Here is a 16,164-nt window from a genome sequence, read left to right as displayed (position 1 = left end):
TGTTCTTTCCCTTGGCAAAAAGTCACGTGGAAAAGAGGGTGAGTGTGGTCCAAATAGTCGATAGGGGAGAGGGCGGAGTTGGGTCAGAGTTCCTGGGACACACAAAAGGGACCAAGGGAGCAAAGGATAACAAGCAGGCAGGCCCATCCGTCGGGCTCAAGGAAGGGGGACGGAGACTCCAGGCACACGTGGGTTAGCAGGCGGGGGGCTTCGAGGCGGCCCACCGTTTTTCATTTTCCACGTTGAAATTGCGGTCTCGTCCCGTATCCTGTTGCTCTGCGGCTCCACCTTTGGTCGAGGTCACACGAGTCCCAAGATCCGCAGCCAGGCTGTACGTCACTTCTGACCCATCTCCTTCGGTGATCGTGAATCTTTGAATAGGTACAAGACAAGGTTTCAGTGAAATGGCAAAAGAAGATATCTATGCATGTGAATTCCTCCCTCAATTCTACGCATTTGGGAGATACGCTCATTGGTCACAGTCAGAGGTCCATTACCAAGCAGTGCATGTGTCAGTATTCCTACTGGGTTCATGGTAGGTCTATTCATCGTCTTATAAGTCAAGTGATGTTCCCATCAACTGTGCATTACATCATATTCAGCATTTTACAGAGCATTTCCCATCAGGACTGGCTAACCTTTTCGAACAGGGCGGGGGTGCCATTATCGAGAGTCAGGCAAAACAGGGTATTCTCGAGGGTCAACAGCTACTCATGTGCATCAAGTTTATATTCGGGACAGCAATTGGGGTTTATCAAAAAATGGGGCGGGGATGCTTCGGGCGCTTGCGCTTGGGTGCAAAAGGGGGTGGGGCAATCCGGGCGTTGGGAGTTCAATCTGGACGTTGGCGTTCGTCTCTGAAGAACAGACATAAGGTGCCATTGACATACAGTTCCCCTATAAATGGCCAGATTTGGGGGACTTTAGTCGTCTTACCTGTCCTTTCCTTTTCAGCCAATTCAAGTTCATTCATTTTTGCAGAAAGGAGAGGCAGTAATATGGCGAGATACAATCATTTTAGTTTCGGTCAATTTCGCTGAACACCTTCGCGTTCAATATGTATCAAATCAGACTGGTGCCGGTGGGGCACAATTTTACCAATGAGGGAGAGAGAATAGGGAGACTCTCATAGAGAGTGAGAGTCGTCCGCAATCTAAACGAGCCATTCGGTACACGTATGACATGTAGGAAGAGAGAGAGAGAGAGAGAGAGAGAGACGTGTACAAAAATAGGTCATTTAGTGCGCTCACGACACGGAACAGCAAAGGTCAGGTAACACACAGATACAGACAGAGGGAAGACATAAATTCGTACCTTATACACACACAAACTCAGACAGGGAAGACGGCACATGTATTACACATATACAAGACATTCATGACAAGACAGGAAACAATTGTTAGCCTACAAGATCTGTTTTTATATGTATATCCTACGTATCTTTACTATCCTGTTTTATCTACGTGCTTGCTCTTTCTACCCTTCCCCCCTTTCCCTTCTCGCTTGTCATGCCTGCGAGCGTTCCCAATTACCAATACTCACACCTCGGCTGGTCGATCAGTAATTAACCTGGTCGTGCTAGTTACCCATGGTTGGATCTTAAGCCATTTTTCTGTTCCCTCCTGTGGTGGGAAGTTCTCCAGGCTGAGGCAACGGCAAGTATTGATCGGGAGAACAGTCGGACAGCTTGGCTATATCTATAAGAGTGTGAGAAAGGGGGTAGTGCATTTTGAACATCAGCAACATTTCTAACTTCCTAGACGGGTGGTGCCGTGGCAACCCTTACCTGTATAATTTTTCTTTGTCCTTTCCCTACCTAGTCAAACGTCCAGTTACATTATTTAATACGTCATTTCTAGTCAATTTTTCGTCATTCAGTACCTGTCCAGTTTCTATGTCAGTCCATCCTCTCAGTCGCTATGTCCTAAGGAGGAACAGTCATGTTAAGCCTACGTCTTTTAAAAATTTATCGTTATAGTGACTAAACACATATTCCCCCCTTCCCTTTTTCGTTGGTGGTCCAACCGTCGCTCTTCCACACCTCAGCCGACGTTCCGACGTGACCTGCAGAAGGGAGGAAAAGAAGGGGTGGGGGGGGGCAGCATTCAAAGCACATCATCATGCAGTAGTTCGAAAATGTTTCTACCTACCATATACTCGCCCTATCTCCTCGTACTGCATTCCCTTGCCATCTCGGCATTTCAGCCCAGAGGGACCAGTGGTGTCAGATAGATAATCATTGACGATCTGAGTATCTACATGAGCTACTTGGTCGTAACCCTCTTTATCGGGTGCAAGGGTGACGGTCAGGTGGCATTTTCTGTGGTGTCATTTAAAGGGTTATCTGAAACACTTTTCCGGCTGCTTGTGGCACATAAGGTAGCTGCTAAATATCTGGTCCCTTTTGATCTTCATCCTTCATCATACTTACTCTTCGCTCACAGTAGTAAGGCATCCAAAACTCATTAATGCAACTGCTACGACCATGCTTTCTTCTTCAAAATACTTTTAATAAACGAAATTGGTGGCAGTTCATTGCATAAAGTGCAGCAGTGCAAATAAAATCGTATTAAAATTTCCTTACAGAGCAAACATGATGCATGTCAAGAATTCATTTTTAATTAATTCAAAAATTCATTTATCCAATACTCATTCGTTATCTAAGTTACACCAATTCATTTTCCAAATCATAATCAGTACCCACCCCAAGTCAATTCATTATCCAAGCACATACTCAACGCCCTTCATATCTACTTTCATTATCCAAAAACTGCACATAGATCTCGGGACAACAAGCTGCGCAACCTGGGTGCAACAAAGTTTATTCAAAATATGTTTCATTTTGTGGCGGCGCCATTTTAGGTGGGGTCAGGCAAGTTCCAGCACAGTCAGAAAGTCTCTAGTCTCGCGTGGTTGGCCCAGAACTTTCCGTTGGTAGTTCAAAAAGTTTTGTGCTATGTGGTTAACAGTTTAGCAAATATGGACCATGAGTCAAAGAGTGGGAAGGGCGGCAACAATTTTCCTACCGGGTCATCCTGGCGTTCCTCCGGAACTGAACAAGTCCGTGCCGTGGCTTCATTTTAGCCATTTCCAATCCGAGGCTGGTGCCGGCAGGAGTTGCACCGGTGTCGTGGTTCCCAGTGAAGGGGGCGGGGGCACCCATGCGGAGGGATCGGGGTGCCCCCCGGCTCTTATAGAATCTTCAAGGTTGAGGGGAGAAGGCATGGAGCGTGTGCCCGTCCTGGGCAGAGGACCGCTTTATGATGTTGACCCTCTTTAAGTAAGAGCATTGGGGTGTCGCTGGAAGCCTCCACCTGGAGGGAGGTGGGGGAGGCTCGTTCGCGTCACCTCCCCCTTCCAGCGACCCCGCGCCGTTACTCGGCTCCGTCGTCTCGATATTGGCCGTGCTGGCTATTGAAGATGGGGGGGGTGGTCGGCGGCTGAGGCAAGACAGCCCCCCCTTTCCCTTGACATGTGGCGGGACTATCTGGAACTGTCCAGGCGTCGACATGTGGCGGCACTACCTGTAACTATCCAGGAATTTGACATGTGGCGGGACTATTTGATTCGCCGCCATTCTCGCCTTCGGCTTCGGCCTTCTTCGTGGGTCGGACCAGGCGAGAGACAGAAGGGGGGGGTGGTCGGTGGCTGAGGCAAGACAGCCCCCCCCCCGTGGCCTGCAGGGCAGCGGAAGAGGAGAGAAGGAGAGGACTCTGCCATTCTTTGGACCGCCTGCCCAACATCATCTCCTCCCGACCGTGGTCAGGCGGGCCCCTCGTGCCTCGAGGCCTCGCCTTCCGGATGGGCGTAACCGCGGACCTGTTGCACTTTGGGACCTTCCGGAATGAGGGTAGGTACCTATTGGATTGTTTCTATTTCATGTGACCGTTATTTGGGCGTGGCGGGCAATGAGGCAGGCATGTTGGGAGCAGGAACAGGCAGTGAAGCCTAGCTACCTCGTGGCTATTTTTGCTGCCAAACTTTTCGCCATTTTATATTTCTTGTTACGAACTATTTCTAATGTTTCTTATTTTTAGTGAAGTCAAAAGCTCATCAGGGGGTTACTGACTTAGCCTGATTTCTTTTTCTATTTTTCTTTCTCTTCCTTAGCGTGCTTCGAGCTAAAGCTTTCTGTTAGTAGGGAACGGTGATCACTTCATATTTTTATGTGTCCTTTTCACTAGGGGGTACTTCTGGACGGACCAGACGAGTTCCCTCCAATAAATGGTCCGGGGTGGAACGAGATTATCGATCAAAAGGGGAACATATATTCCTTCATTAGGGTATCATCCTGGACAGACCGAGCGATGTACTTCCATTTACTAGGGTAGCCTCCTGGACGGACCAGATGGTCTACCTCCACTAAATGGCCCATGAGCGGGGAGCATATGTCCTCCATAAGGGTAGTCTCCTGGGCGGACCATGCGAGCTACCCCCCAAACAGTGGGGAGTGGGTAGGACTGACGAATTCACAAAGGGGCATAACCTACCCTTTACTACTTGCAAAGACTAGATAGAATATTTCTATTCCACGTTGTTTGCAGGCAGAAAATACCTCAAACGAAACAATTCCTGGAACAACAATGTCCCGGCAACCAACCAATCAGTGGGGAGAAAAACAGGCATGACCGATTACAACGGGGACAAATGTCTGCATTACCTGCCCTTCGCTATCCAAAAAGGAAGACAGAATATTTCTACTCGTCTCAGTTTGTAGACAGGGAAGATCTCAAAGAACAACAATCGATTATTAATCGACTTCAAACAATTCTCAAAGAACAACAATCGATTATTAATCGACTTCAAACAATTCTCAAAGAACAACAATCGATTATTAATCGACTTCAAACAATTCAGTGGGGAGAAAAGTAGGCATGACGGATTAATACCGGGGACAAAAGTCTGCATTTACCTACCTTTCTCTATCTGCAAAGAGGGACGACGTTCCTATTCGCCGCTGTTTGAAAACAGAGAATGTCTCGTTCTCAGAAGAGAACCAATATGTCAAGTAGCCCTCAAAGCTAAATGAACCAATACCAACAATTTCGGTATACAAATACCGATTTTCAATACAAACAATCAATCAATCAGGTGGATAGAACCACCCTACCAATCAGGCGTAAAAACGCCCTACTTAATCTTACCCGGACCGGACCATACGGACAGTTCTTCGACTTCCTCCTCCAGCGCCCATTCGTTCTCTTACTCCATGTAGCATTCCTGTGGGATTCCAGTCAGGACAATAGGTCACTTCAAGAGAGGTCCGTTCAGAATTGGTGAAGTTCTGTCGATCGGCCGCCGGGCGAGGGCCCTCTCAAGGCAGGCATGCCCCGATCATTTAGATGTTCACTTCTTCGTCTGGATCTCTCTTACCGAACCCCATGTCACTGATGGACCCCGCGTTGGGACGCCAATTGTGGAAAATGAGCCCGTAATCCTATCGATGCCCAGGCTGCTGGCGCAAACCGCCCCTTAGTTCCCATGTTGAATAGTTACCAATAATAAAGAGACGGGCGCTGGGAGCAGGAATCAAGAACAGAGTTTATTTCTCATGAGGAGAGCCAGTCATTTCGGACACGAAACACAGTGTCTTTCGGGAGGTGCTCTAACAAGTGAGCTGAGACTCTTGCTTTTATACCCTACAGAACACTTGATAACACAATCAGGACTGTATGACGCAAAAGAAAGACATCCCTTTAATCCTCGTGGTGAACCTATAATCCTCGTGGTGATCCTACCCATATACATTCACAATGGGGACCCTTGACCTGCTGATAAGAGGGGAGGGCAATCACGCAGCTGAGTGTTTCGTAGGACGTGTACGCCTGATCATAGCCCAGGGGGTGGGGTGGCTAAGACCAATAGAGGATCCTTTGAAGAGGAGTGACTTCATACAATAAGGGCAGTAAATGGTATCTCCTGGCCCAGGCGATGGCCTCGGACATGTGTGGTCAGCCGGACTCAGGGGAAAGGGTCATCAAAGGAGGGGCATTCATGCCGCGTGGACAATCGAGCGCGGAGGGAAGGCTTGTCAACAGAGGGGCATTCATGGAAGGGAAGGAGGTGTTGGTCAGGCGCGGCCGTGGCTCTCAAGGACAGGGTCTTGCAGAAGAAGAAGGTTTATGACTTTCCCACGTGAGGAGAAGGGAGGGGTAGCCAGGGCGGACACAAGGACAGAGTCACACAGAGAGCGAGAGAGATCTCATGACCCGTACATGAGAGAGCGGGGGCAGTCAGGTGCAGCTGGGGAGGGCTACGTCAGCTAAGGCGAAGGATGCCTCTCCAAGAAGGAATAGGGGGGGGGGTTTTGTGCGAGTCAAGGGGGAGAGTTGCCTTTCACAGCGGGGTCGCGCAGAGGGAGAGGGCTTCATGGTCTATGCATGAGAGAGGGGGGGGGGGTTAAGATACGCGCAGGAGGGAAACCAGAGATCCTAATGGGTAAAAAGGCCATGGTGCCTAAACTGGCTGTACATATGCACAGGGGTAGGGGCTTTTTCTGACAGAGTGATACGGTCAATAGTTTACGGTATTCATGGCGCTCACAGGGAGAGGAGTGGGAGAAGAAGGGGAATGAATGCTGTCTATGTACATCAACTTCTTCAACTTCACAACTCGGCTCGAGGCCTTAACCGGTACAGTCAGAGAAGGGGGTGGATCTAGTTCCCAAAACCCGGTAATACAGGTAGTGACCCCACCTCCCGCTATACACCTGGCCCCTCCTGAAAGGTTCCATGGTGACCCTGCCAAATGGGGGGCGTTTATCAGTCAATGCCAGCTTCATTACATGTGTAAAACAACTCATTTTCCTTCAGATCAGGCCAAGGTGGCTTTTATGAATTCCTTTTTAGGGGGTGCTGCAGCTAATTGGGCTATGCCTCTCATAGAAAGGGATGATCCTTTACTACTGAATTATACCAATTTTAAGAGCGAACTACGTAAACTGTTCGATAAGCACACATTCACCCACGCAGCAGATACGGAGTTATTAACTCTTAGACAAGGTAGTAAGGATCTACCTACTTATATCTCTACATTTAATTGACTAGTAGCTGAAGCAGAATGGCCTATGGAAAAGCGTAGTGCCTTATTTTACAAGGGTCTACGTGACGAGTTGAAAGATGCACTAGCTCATGTTGTAGATCCCCCTGACACCTGTACTGAACTAATGGATCTGGTAATAAAATTGGATCATCGTTTGGGTGAAAGGAGAAAGGATAGGGTCCGGGTTGACTATAACAAAACGCCCTATAAAGAGAAAGGAACAGAGCAGGAGGCAAAGATGGAAAACCATGAACCTGTGCAAATAGGAAGCGTCAGGAGTTCTCTTAGTGAAGCTGAAAAGCAGCGTAGGAGGGACTATAAGCTTTGTCTATATTGTGGAAAGGCCGGTCATTTCTTGAGGGAATGTCCCGTTAAACCACGTTCCACAAGGCGGTTGGAAAACTAGAAGACCCGAAGCGGAAAGAGGCTGAGGCATCGGGTCGTTTGGGATTGATGGTCTCATCACTATACAATACACAGAGTCATTTCTTTATCGCGTCTGTATTGCAGTGGGCTGATGTTAGTAAAAAGGTCTCAATAATGGTTGATTCTGGGGCTTCTGGAAACTTTATGGATGATCATTGGGCGACAGAAAATATGATTCCAAGAATTCTTAAAGCCACCAGAGATGAGGTATACACTATAGAAGGGAGTGCCTTACAATCTGGGCCTATCACACATTCCACCGAAACATTGGAAGTAACTTTGGTCTCAGATCATTGGGAAACTCTTTCCTTTGACTTGATCCAGTCCCTTCAGTTCCCAGTGGTGTTGGGTCTTCCCTGGTTGAGGAAACACAATCCTTTGATAGACTGGATTAAGGGTCAGATATCTTTCAATGAATCAACATGTGCAGATCATGTAAAACCTGAGACTACTGTTACACGAGAAGTTGAAGTGGAAACAACATGTACTAAAGTGCCATCTCAAGATGATCTCCGGCTTCGGCCCAGCTTAGCGGCAATGTTTTCCACTGAACAATTCAGTGTAGAAGAACCTGATACCTCCTTACCTAATATATACAATGAGTTTCAGGATATATTCAATGCAGAGAAAGCCTCAACTCTCCCCCCTCACAGGGAATATGACTGCAGAATTGACCTTTAGGCAGGTGCCTGCATCCCTACCAGCAGAGTATGTTATGTTATGTTATGTTATGTTAATAACTTTTATTCGGCGCACAGCTGCCCCAGCGAAGGGGCGTCCTGGCGCCTGATCGAGTACCACAACACAACAGATCAATGCTGGAAAGAGAGGGAATCAGTCAGCGGAGGTAAGCAGGTGGGTTTTTATAGCGCGTCTGAAGAGAGTCAAGCTATTAGGGCACGAATATGGACAGGGAGTGAGTTCCATAATCCAGCCGCCAAAACACGAAAGGAGCGACCTCCCATCCTACTCAGTCTGAACCTAGACTTAATCGCCAGATGAAGAGATTCCGACCTGAGAGACCGCGTGGGGATATAGGGAGAGACAAGGCCCGCAAGGGCAGGAAGAGAGGAAAGTTTCAGGATCTTAAATGGCAGACAGAGAGCCTTGAATTTGATTCTCTGTCTGACCGGCAGCCAGTGAAGGGAGGTCAGGACGGCAGAGACAGAACGACGTCTCGGGAGGCCAACAGTGGCCTGCACAGCGGCATTCTGCACCCTCTGCAGCCTAGTGGCCTCAGCCTGATTTACTCCAAGCAGCAGTGCACTCCCGTAGTCCAGCCGAGAAAGGATGGAGGCCTGGACCACCAGTTGCCGAGTAGGAGGGTCGAAGAATTTGAGTACTGGTCTCAGTCCTCGCAGAATACCATAGCAGGTAGCTGCAATCTTCTTTGTGTGGCTGGTAAAAGAGAGGTTAGGATCCAGCCAGACCCCCAAGTTCTTGACTTCGGCCGCTGGGATGGGGGACACCCCCAACTCAGGAGGCCACCACTGATCTCCCCAAAGTTCCGCCTGCTTCCCTAGAATCAGGACCTCGGTTTTCTTGGCATTTAGCTGTAAGCAATTACTACGCATCCAGTTCGCCACAGCTATAAGTCCTGCACGGAATCTGGGCGCAGTCACCTCAGGGTCCCCACTGAGTGTCACCGCCAGCTGCGTGTCGTCGGCATAGGATGTCATGGTTAAGCCACATTGTCTGACGACAGCAGCCAGCGGTTTCACATATAGATTAAACAAAGTGGGGCTCAACGCAGAGCCCTGAGGGACTCCCAGTCCCAAAGGATGGAAAGAGGACTGACCAAGTGGAATGGCCACTTTGAAAAACCGGTCCGATAGGAAAGAGCGGAACCATTGAAGAGCCTTCCCCTCAATACCCACTTCCTCCAGGCGCCGCATCAAAATGTCATATGCTCTAACCGAAAAAGAGAACGTGTACCTAAGGGAATATTTAGATAAAATGCTGGATCTAGGATTCATCCGGGTGGCCTACAGTGCTGCATTGACTATCGCTCCCTTAATGCAGTAACAATTAAGAATCGTTATCCACTGCCTCTCATCTCCTCCCTTCTCGATCAGGTTAAGAACTCCAGATTCTTCACTAAACTGGACTTGAGGGGAGCCTACCATCTTGTGAGAGTGTAGGAGGGAGATGAGTGGAAGACTGTGTTTTGCACAAAGTACAGATTATTTGAATATATGGTGATGCCATTCGGATTATGCAATGCGCCCTCTACCTTTCAATATTTTATTAATGATGTGTTGAAGGAACTACTGGACAAGTGTGTCATTGCGTATATTGACAATCTGCTTATTTATTCAGATAGTTTGGAAGAGCACGTGACCCATGTCCGATCAGTCTTTACTAAATTGAGAGAAAACTTCCTGTTCTGCAAGCTTGATAAATGTTTCTTTCATAGAACAAGAGTATCTTTTTTGGGTTTTATCATATCCGCTCAGGGATTACAGATGGACCCTCATAAGATTCAAGCAGTTACACAATGGCCTACACCTGAGACAGTCAAAGATATACAGCGATTCCTTGGCTTCGCCAATTTTTGTAGGCGGTTCATTGACAAATTTTCAGAGATTGTTACACCCATCACCAGACTCTTGAGAAATTATACTCCTTTTGTTTGGTCTTCCGAAGCGGAGGAGGCTTTTACTAGGTTAAAGAAGGAGTTCACTTGCGCACCTATCTTAAGACACCCCGATCAACAGAGCCCTTTTGTTGTTGAAGTAGACGCCTCCAAGTGGCATTTGGGGGGGTGTTATCACAGGTCCACCCAGACACAGGAAAACTACATCCAGTAGCTTACTACTCACACAAACTATCCCCTGCTGAAATTAATTATGCCATTGGGGAAAGAGAACTATTGGCAATCAAAAAAGTTCTGGAAGAATGGCGACAATATTTATTAGGCACCCGATATACAGTCACCATCATAACAGACCATAGAAATCTACAGTATCTACAGACCACAAAAGCATTATCCATGAGGCAACTTAGATGGACCCAATTCTTCTGTGGCTATGATTTCGAAATACATTTCAGAGCTGGAAAGAAGAACGGGAAGGCGGATGCTCTGTCCGGTATTGGTTTCGAAGCACCCCTAATTGATGAACATCCCCCTGCAATCATAGCACCGGATAAGATAATAGGGACACTCACAGTAGAAGAACAATTCCTACAACTGGTGGCAGAAGCTCAACAAAGGCCTAGTTCTAGGAAAATTCTCCTGACACACACTTCTCAGATGAAAGAAGGACTACTTTACATACAGGGAGGTTTATATATCCCCGACATTCAGTTGCAGCAAGAGGTACTACAGTGGTGTCATACACAAGGGGTAGCTGGACATCCAGGGTATAAAAAAACTATGGAAATGGTTAGACGCTACTGTTAGTGGCCTAATTTGAATCAAGACGTACAAGATTATGTGAAAACCTGTCATGAATGTGTCCAGGGTAAACCTTCCCATATCAAACCAGTAGGTCTGCTGTACCCAATCCCCACTCCACCGGGTCCATGGCATACGGTTTCCATGGACTTTATCGTGGAGCTGCCATGTACTACTAAGGGGAATAACACACTACTGGTAGTCGTAGACTTGTTCACGAAGACTATGCATTTCATCCCTTTACCTGGACTTCCGTCCTCCAACTCCTTAGCTACGGTCTTCTTGCAACAGATCGTTCGCTTGCATGGTATCCCTTCGGTTCTGATTACGGATGGAGGGTCACAATTTATTTCAAAGTTCTGGAGGCAGCTATGTAAGTCCCTGAATGTTGAGGTGTGACTGTCCTCCAGTCACCATCCCCAGACGGATGGACAGACGGAATGTGTGAATCAGAGTTTTGAGCAGTTCATGAGATGTCATTCCCTACAGGAGGAACAGGATTGGGATGAGATTCTATGGTTGGCTGAGTTGTCATACAATAACAACCATCATTTTTACACTTTATTTACACCATTTTATGGTTCTCACGGATTTCATCCCAAAGTTCTACCCATTCCTCCAGCTACTTCCTGTGATATCCCTGCCGTGGTAGACCTGGTACAGCATCTTCACATGATTCACGATAACATTCAAGTCAATTTGGACAGGGCCAAGACTGCTTACAAGAGGGGAGCGGACGTTCACAGAACTCAAGAGCCTGTTTACCAACTCAAGGATAGGGTTTGGTTATCCACGAAACATATCAGTTTGAAGGGATCCTGTAAATTCAAACCTAAATACATAGGACCCTTCCCAGTGGTCAAGGTGATAAATCCGGTTGCTATGAAACTGGAGTTACCTCCCTCTATAAAAATACATCCGGTTTTTCACGTGTCCCTCTTGAAACCTGTTGAACCGGGCACTCGACTACCGCTGAACCCTGATCCTATACTTATGGATTCTGAAGAGGAATATGAGGTTGAATCAATCCTGGATTTTCGAAGGAGCAGAGGTAGATTACAGTATTTAATCCATTGGAAGGGATACGGTATAGAGGAGCGTAGTTGGGAACCCGCAAGTCAGGGTCATTTACCCAGTTTGGTGCGCGCTTTTCACAGACGTTACCCCGTCAAGCCAAGACCAGTAGGGGGGTGTTTGGGAGGGGTGTACTGTCGTGCCTGCAGAGTTGGTTGGCAAGATACGATTCCCCAGATGGTTGGCAACATGACCGCTGATGCGATAAGCGCATGCGCGAAGGCTGACGCATGCGCATAGAGATACCTGGCCACATTTAGATCGTCCCCGCGGCTCCGTGAACGCTTTGCGTTCTTCCGCTTCCGGGGCATAGCTGATTTCGGTCGGGACACGGTGGTGGCATTCAAGCGGGTTCGTCGGGATTACCGGGGGGCGACGGTACGTTCTTCGTGCTTTCTTTAGATACTGTGGCCGTCTCTTTATGTCTCTGTGAAAACCCTGTCTCTGGTTTGTGTTCCTTCGGTTCTGTGATTACGAACATAGTATATGTTTGTCCCTTATTGCCCGCGTTGTAAATTCCTTTATGTGTGTACGAACTTAATGGTTCAAAACGGAAACATGTACAGAAGTGCACGTTGCATGATGCGAGATTAATTTCTATTATAGGAATGGTCATTGTCTTTTCGCATTATAATTGAAGAGTCAGGTTGTAACTCTTCCTCTTAGCAACGACGCTAGTTGCTTCGCTTATGATTTATTAGCATTTAATGGAACCAGACTCCTCCCAAGGTATTTGTCCCTGCTGAAAGACATAGGTATAAACAAAACAAAGTGCCAATACTGCTCAATTAATCAATCTATTTCTAATAAACAACGACATTAAACTATTGCCATATACAAAGGACACCCAAATGTCAGATTTAGTCAATTTTAATTTTTTGATTTTTTTATGGTAGAATTTTTTTTAAAATTTAAGACATGGTTATCAATGTTCATATAAGCAAAGAGAGGGAACGGGGATTTAAAATTCTTTCTTTAGGTACAGTGAAAAGCTTCAAAGAATTGAAGGTACAGCGAATCAGTGGTACCTGAATGTAAGTGCTCAATCACACAAAACAACTTAACAGTCATCCAACATACAAACCGTGAAACAATCAAAAATTCAAAAGAATCAAACTACTTCCACACTACATCAGACAAACCAGTGAAAAAGGTTTAAGAAAGAGAAAAAGGGAAAAAAAGGAAAAAAGGAAGTTTTTTTATACCCTTATTTAAAATTAAGGAAAATATTAATGGTTTAAGGGGTGGGGTATTAGTGGAATTATTTCAACAATTTTTTGAAAAACACGTTTCAATCAAAATAACAGGCCATCAGCATGTTTTTACATTCTACAAAAGATCACCAATTTATTTTCATTTGATTGGCCTGAGACGCCGCGCAAGGAGAGGAGACCCGGTGTGACTAAGGTATGTGCTAGTATATTCAGAATCCGTCAGAACACACATTCATTATGGGAACACTCTGCAGGACATCCTGCACTTAATGTATCCGCATACGGCTAATGATAGACTCCGCGTTCTGTGTTCTATGCAGGTTCCGGGTGAGACTGTATAACCGGCAAGTAATGAATGGCCATTAACGAGAAAAAGAGACTTAGATCCCAGATGCAAGGTAAACGCCCGCTCGACTAATCCATCGTAGTAGTGCCAATTCTATGTTTGATTCGGAGATTACAATCCAGTCTTTTTGGTTCTAACAGCAGTACATCGGTGCAGCAGCAGTTAGGATACCGCCACCTACAATGTGTGTGATTTTGTACTCAGCAGTTTACCCAATTGCCGTAATACACTGAAGTTAATAAGGTAACTTCTCAAAGCCAGGTACTGGTTCTTTTGAAGTTGAAGGTTGACTCTAGGAGTTTTGCTAGTAAGGATTGTCATTCTTATGTTTTCACAGGATTCAGTTCCCTAAGGTCCTGAGGAGAACCCCCGTGTCTAAGGGGCTTCGAAACGCGTCGACCCTTGTTTTGTTGTTCAGGCCAATCAAATGAAAATAATATTGGTGATATTTTGTAGAATGTAAAAACATGCTGATGGCCTGTTATTTTGATTGAAACGTGTTTTTCACAAAAAATGTTGAAATAATTCCACTAATACCCCACCCCTTAAACCATTAATATTTTCCTTGACTTTAGGTGAGGGTATTAAAAAACTTCCTTTTTTCCTTTTTTTCCCTTTTTCTCTTTCTTATACCTTTTTCACTGGTTTGTCTGATGTAGTGTGGAAGTAGTTTGATTCTTTTGAATTTTTGATTGTTTCACGGTTTGTATGTTGGATGACATTCAGGTACCACTGATTCGCTGTACCTTCAATTCTTTTAAGCTTTTCACTGTACCTAAAGAAAGAATTTTAAATCCCCGTTCCCTCTCTTTGCTTCTATGAACATTGATAACCTTGTCTTAAATTTAAAAAAAATTCTACCATAAAAAAATCTAAAAATTAAAATTGACTAAATCTGACATTTGGGTGTCCTTTGTATATGGCAATAGTTTAATGTCATTGCTTATTAGAAATAGATTGATTAATTGAGCAGTATTGGCACTTTGTTTTTTTTATACTTCTAGTGGCGCGGCCTTACTGCGCTTTAACCAAACCCCTTCTTTTGTTTCCTAGAAAGATATAGGTAGCCTTTTATTGGGAATTGGTTAATATTACGCTCCCTTTCTTCACCTTAGAGGTAATCTCCATCCTTTACATTTCAGAGCTGGGATACATTGAATCAGAGTTGGTGCAAGAGTATGTGATGGTAGTTGTTCCTGTGAAAACCTCCAGGCAGTTGACAGTATATGAGTGATTCACGATTAGGTTGGTTCCTTATCCACACTACAACTAATTTCGGTTCTTTACATATAAGATCAAAAGAATACATACGAGGTTCCAGATACATTGTATTTACACAAGAAGAAAGAATTCTGTAAACACTATATAAAAGACAGGTATTTAGTCTGAGGTTTATCATGACTTGTCTTATTCTTCGTAAATAGAGAATACCATATAATTCTGTTCTTGTGTCCTGACTGCAGTGATCCCTGACCAAGACATTCCGGTTCCTGGACCATTCCACACATATCTTCAAAGAAGAAGAAGACTTTTATTTATTCCCCTCCTTTCCTTGATTTGTTCCCCTGTTTCCCCTTTTGGGCATCATCATGTGCTTTCAGGTGTGTTACTGATTCCTGGCATATGGTGAACCTGGAAGGAGAAGTTGTGGGTCTGGCTTCGACTCCGTGATACTCCCGAGGCAACTTCTGAGAGCACGACACTCTGCACTTTGTCAAAGGCTGTCATCAAGTTCAGATCCGCTACATCAGTGTACTTCTGTAATTAAAGGAAATCCAACCCCAGTGGGCGTGGCTGCCTCACACTCCTGGACTCCGAAGTACCACACAGTATTGCTTCATTGAGCCTGTATGCGGAAACCAATTTATCATAAAATTGTCATTCACAGTGGATTGCTGGGTCGGGTCCACTCGCAAAAGCCAAACATCAAAGCCTTCAAAACCGGCTCCTGCGCCCGTTTCGAGCTCACCGTGTCGGCTGCCTGCGTTTGTTTGTAAGCTGAACCTAAAATAAACGGAGGCATTTTCACAGCTTTGTGGTCCGTACTCTATTTCCGTATCCTGCGAGGGAGAAGCGGTGTTAGGAGTTTGCTGGTGATATATATATATATATATATTCACTGAAAAAGCCATAGGTTATAGACCATATATAGTTAGGGATTAGCATTTACAAATCCTTATTTTATTCGCACAAAACCATTGAAATTCCATATATAGTTAGTTGCACTAACTATATATCGCGGACCGCAATCCACTGCTAATGATGTCACATATTACATCATTCATGACATGGTCAGTGACATCACTGATGACATCACTGATGACATCTCAAATGACAACACCCAGTGACTGTATGTTTCTGTAAAGTTAAAATATGTCTTACATATTGAAGAATGAGTGGATGTATAAGTGTCTGGATGAAGGATTTAGTAGGTGCATGACTGACTGTATGAGAGAATGATTAAATGTGTTTCACTGAGTGCATGGGTTAGTGACTAAAGTGTCTTAATTTGGCAATCATTATATATGTTGTTCTGTAAACTGCTGCATGTTTAAATCAGTAGCTATATCAGTAACTATATGGGTTATTGAATGGTTGCCCAAGTATTTGTATGGGAGACTGAGTATGTGTGTGGGTGGCTGGGAGGTGTATGACTCTGTGCATAG

This window comes from Lissotriton vulgaris, chromosome 1_1 (genome assembly GCF_964263255.1).
Source record: "Lissotriton vulgaris chromosome 1_1, aLisVul1.2, whole genome shotgun sequence".
NCBI classification, from domain to species: domain Eukaryota; kingdom Metazoa; phylum Chordata; class Amphibia; order Caudata; family Salamandridae; genus Lissotriton; species Lissotriton vulgaris.
This window is presented reverse-complemented; position numbering follows the sequence as displayed.